The sequence below is a fragment of the Berghia stephanieae genome, chromosome 4, assembly GCF_034508935.2.
Source record: "Berghia stephanieae isolate SIO BIC M18660-M18661 chromosome 4, UCSD_Bste_1.3, whole genome shotgun sequence".
NCBI lineage: Eukaryota > Metazoa > Mollusca > Gastropoda > Nudibranchia > Aeolidiidae > Berghia > Berghia stephanieae.
In genome coordinates this window covers 73198912-73203911 of record NC_088363.1, presented here as the reverse complement: position 1 = coordinate 73203911, position 5000 = coordinate 73198912, and positions in this window count along the sequence as shown.

Here is a 5000-nt window from a genome sequence, read left to right as displayed (position 1 = left end):
TTTTTTTTTGAGCGATGCTTAATTAAAATTTTTGTAAAAAAGCTTTCAAATGTTTTTTGTCTTACGATCGTAAAAAGAGAAACGAACTTTTAAAAAGGCATTTTGAGTGTTCGCATACTTTTAAAAAGTCATTAAAGATTTCCCATCCCATCCCGTCTTTTTTTATTTTTTTCCAGCAAAATTCCTTGAAAAAGGGGTAGTTTCCCCAAAAAAAGGATAAGTCCCCCGGCACCACTTTTCCCAAGTATGGTTTTATCTGGTCAATTACTAGAGTAGAAAAAGGCGAGGGAAACCAATTCTTCGAAGGCCCCAACCCACGGGGAGAATCCCCCATCAGTATATAAAAGAAAACCCAGTGGTATCTGCATTGTCCTGCACTTGGGGTACATTGACTAAAAAATTAAAGTCCCTTCACTCATCCTCAGGGCAAAATTTGTCTTTAGTTTATATATTATGTCGAGAAAAAACCAAAATTTAACGGGGGTCAATCTGCGCTCGCATGTGAAAAAAATTTTAAATTTTTCTTTTGAAGTGGGAAAATGTCATCTTACCCCATGGAAAATTCTCTATTGGAGAAATATTCTGCCCCCTTGTTGTGCCCCAATTTTAACTTTTTACTTTAAAAATTCAACCCCGGGGATCAATGTTTGAAAAAGTCGAGATTTTTGGAAAATAAAATCACAAACCCCTGCATGTCGTGGAGAATGAAAAGCCCAAAAAACGAGACACCCCTCCCTTTGAAAAGGACCTGTGTAATTTTTATTTACTGATCAAAAATTTTAAACAGGTATCAAACGACATGCACAGTACATAAAAATGATGATAATCCCAAAACCTCCGGACTAAAAAACATTTTGTAATTTTTTTTCATTACAACAATACCCCATAAAAATAAAATCAAATAAATCTCCCCAAAACCATTTTCCCCCAAAAAAATATTTTATTTTCTTTAAAAATTATTTTCCCCCTTTTCTTTTTTTTTTTTTTTTTTTTTTCTTTTAAAAAACCCCAACCCAAAAAATCTTCATTACATTCCACTTCAACAAAAAATTTCAATAAAACCCCCCCATTTATCTACAAAAATTTTAAATTTCCCAAATGGTTTTTAACATTCCTATTAAACCTTTTTTTTTAACAAACTTTTTTTTTCCCTTTTTTTTTTTTGTCCTTCATTAAAACTTAATAACTCCCCTCCAAGGAACCTGATGTTTTATGTTAAAAAAATAAAATTTTTTTCTTCATTCTATTGAATTGCTTTTTTAAAACTTTTCAAAAGGAAAAGCCCAAAAAACGAATTAAGTTTAACAATGACGGCATGTTGAGTACGAGAAAAACGGAGCATGTTTTTTGATAGAATGTAGCCCCGGTACCCCGGGGAAACCTTTTATTCTTAAAATAAAAAATGTGGGGGTCGTCGTATTATTCATCATCCTATCATCACACTCATATATCATTAACATCATTTCATATTTTTCATCATCACATCATCATCGTCCGAATTCAAAAAGGGGACAAAACAGTGCTGAAAACATAAACCCGTATCTCAAAAAAACAATATCATGTAAATTTTTAAGATTTTTTGTAGAATGCCATGAAACACCTTGATAAAAAATAGGATTTCTGCAAGCATTTGATAAAGTACACTACCAAGGGGCCCCCCGTCATTGGAATCCAAAAAGCCCACGCATGGGGTTAAAAAAATTTTTTTCGTGCGATCCCAAAGAGTCATGGTTGAAAAAAAATTCATCCGCCCCATCCTGCAAGTGTGTTTTTTTTAAAGGAAAAATCAAAAACAAAAATTGCAATATACTTCAAAAGATTGGATAGCTACAATCACGGAGAAAAAAAAAGGGGGGAAAAGGAAGTTCCCCAAAAATGCCGTAATAAGGGGAAAAAAGAAAAATGATTCGATTATTTATAAGAAGAAAAAAGGAGAAACACAAAAAAGGGGAATTCTGGATTAACCTTGACAGCAAAATGTTTGGCAGCACCACTGATTAAGTTTGTAAAAACCCCAAAAAAACCGACTCTTCAAAAGAATGTACAAATTTGTCCAAAAACATCAGGAAAAACCACTTAAGTCTTTGTAGGCCAATTTTAGTTTAGAGTTGTGTTTGAGACCCGAGAAAAAAATTTCTCCCCAAAAAAAAGAAAATATTAATGGGGCCAATCCCCCTCGTAATTATTTCGATCACTAGTTTCGATTCTGACAAAAAAGACAAATATAGTAGTAGTAGTAGTAGTAGTAGTTTAGTTGTGTAGTGCGTAGTAGTAGTAGTATAGCAGTAGTATAGATGTAGATAGTAGAGTGTAGTAGTAGTAGTAGTAGTAGTATAGAGAAAAATAGAAGCATGTAGTAGTAGTGTAGTAGTAGTGTAGATTTGTAGAGTAGTATATAGTAGTGTATAGCGTAGTGAGTAGTATAGTCTTGTGTAGTAGTGTAGTAGTTGTAGTAGTGTGTAGTATAGTAGTGGTTCGTAGTCATATCTTTCGTCAACTTTACAACCTCACCCAATCATCATCATTTTTTAAAAAAGGGGAGGAGGAGGATGAGAAGGTAAAAAATTGATATTTTTTGGATATTTTGGACTCTCGGAACCCGCACCAAAAGTATATTTATTAAAAGTTTTTACATCTAGAACTGTCTTTAAAACACATGTTTTTTGTAGGCATTGTTTACTAAAAGTGTTCACGACCGCCCCAAAACGCTTTAGGGGGTTTTTTTTTTCGATAGCAAGTTTTTTAAAACCATGCACAAAATTTTTCACTTGATTATGATAAGGAATCGTGCGTAAAGAATATTTCTTACTCAACTTTACGGGGGCTTACAGGGGGGTTCCAACAGAGACTTCGAATTTCAACCAAATTTTTTTTTCCAAAAGTCATAAAACCGCACTTTAATTAAACATAATTTTTAATATGAATTAAAATAAATTTTAATGTACATTATTTTTGATTTTTTAAACAGGGACAATGCAATTAAGTAAGGTTTTGACAAGTAAGCTATGTTTAAGGTAAATACAGCATCTGCCGCGGATATATCGTACAACACAAAAATTAGTAAAAAATTTTAAAGTTTGTTATATAATTTGGATTTTTATTCACTGAAAGGCGTCGTAAACAATAATGATATTTTCTTTCAAAAATTAGAACCCAAAAAAATTGAATTTGCCCTTTTTTTAATTTTTCTTGACCAAAAAAAAAAGTAAGTGATCGGATAAGTTTCGGGGGCAAACAAATTGCTTTTTAAAAAAAAAATATTATAATTATATTATATATATATTATATATTAATATATATATATAAATTTATTTAAAATATAAAAGACATCACCTTGGCAAAAAATCTAAAAAGGGGGGAAATTTAAATCGATGGTATTTGAAGGACGATTTTTCCCCGGAAAATTTTTTCAAAAGTGTCTTTCCGGCACGACAAAAAATTGGCAAAAATGTTTTAAATTTTATCGTTTTTTCTTTGGATCTTTAGATTAAATACCCAAGCATTTGTTCTTTGTTTATTTAAAAAAAAGCGTATTATAACCCCCCATAGTGAATTTGTAAGAAACACTTTACATTTGACAAAAAAAATTTGGGGAGTCGCTTTTTTCTAAACCCCCTTCGGGGGCAACGTTCCTTTGAATTTATGAAAACGAAATTGACGTCATCAGCTGTTTTATTGTTTTTTGCTACCCCTTTTTATGGTAGCCCCCCCCAATTTTGTATTTTCAGTTTACACGTTTGAGGTTAAATAGTTTTGTGTGTTGGTAGTTATACCCCATGTTGTTAGTTTTTTTTAAAAAAAAAGTATAAAATCACAATGGTTTTAAAAAATTTCAGTGACTCATTTGGTAGGCCTCCTTAACCCAAAGGGGCCGATTGTGCAGTTTTCATTTTTTCTTACCCTCCTATCCCCACATTTTTTGGGTAGCTAGGTTTTAGATTTGGCAGAAAGTACTTTGCAAAAAACCCCCGTCCCCCCCCAAAAGTAGCAAAATTCTTGGTCCGTTTCTGCCCCAAAACCGTGATAAAAGCGGCTCCGGTTTAAAGGGGTTGAAGGCCCAGCGATCAGAGAAGTTATCCAAAGGTAAGGAAACAATTGTTAAGGTCCATTTTTAAAGTTACCAAAAGCGGAAAACTCTGACGGTATGCGCCGGTGAGGCAGTGGGGGGAAAAGGGGAATGCTATATGCGTTGTCCCTGGAGAAAACCCACGGGAAAATTTGACTTGCTATCGCCGTGCATGGCCCTTGAAAGTCACCCCGCCTTAGCTCAATCGCGGTGTGCACTGAAATGATGCCTGTGTGTTTTTTTTTCCCCTGCCCCCCCCCCCCCCCCCCCCCCCCCCCCCCCCCCCCCCCCCCCCCCCCCCCCCCCCCCCCCCACCCCCCCCCCCCCAAACAAAAAAAAAGCCCCAAAGAAATGGTTAAAAGGAATTTTAAAATTTATTTCATTTTTTTAAATTTCAAAAAGAAAATGCGTTATCTTTTTTAATTTAATCTGCGAATATGTGACCCCTTCGTCCAGAATGGAATTTTGTCGGAAAGAAACCCTTGCTTAAAAGCGAAAATTTATGTAAATGGTAAAAAATAAAATTTTTGGCATTGCACCCCAAAATATGGTATCCATTCCTCAATAAAAAATACAAACTCAACACAAGACTATATTTTTTGGCTATAATTCAATTTTTAACATCTTAACCGCCCCACTTAATAGTTTTGAGGGGAAGGGGGCAATTGTGGTTGTGAAAGTCTTAAATATTTTATCTTTTAAAAAAAAAAAGATCCAGACTGTGGCCCTTTTTGGCAAAAAAAAGATACCAGCGGGAAAATCTGGTGGACATCGCTCTTAATAAATGGAGAGAACTTTTTCGAACACTGGTCCCTGAAATGGTGGGGGTTTTCCTGCCATTTCTGTCAAAGTAACAACTTGCCAAAGACTCCACATTTTATTTCCTACTGCAGAAATTTGGCTTTTTTATGGGGTAAACCTATCGTTTTCCCCT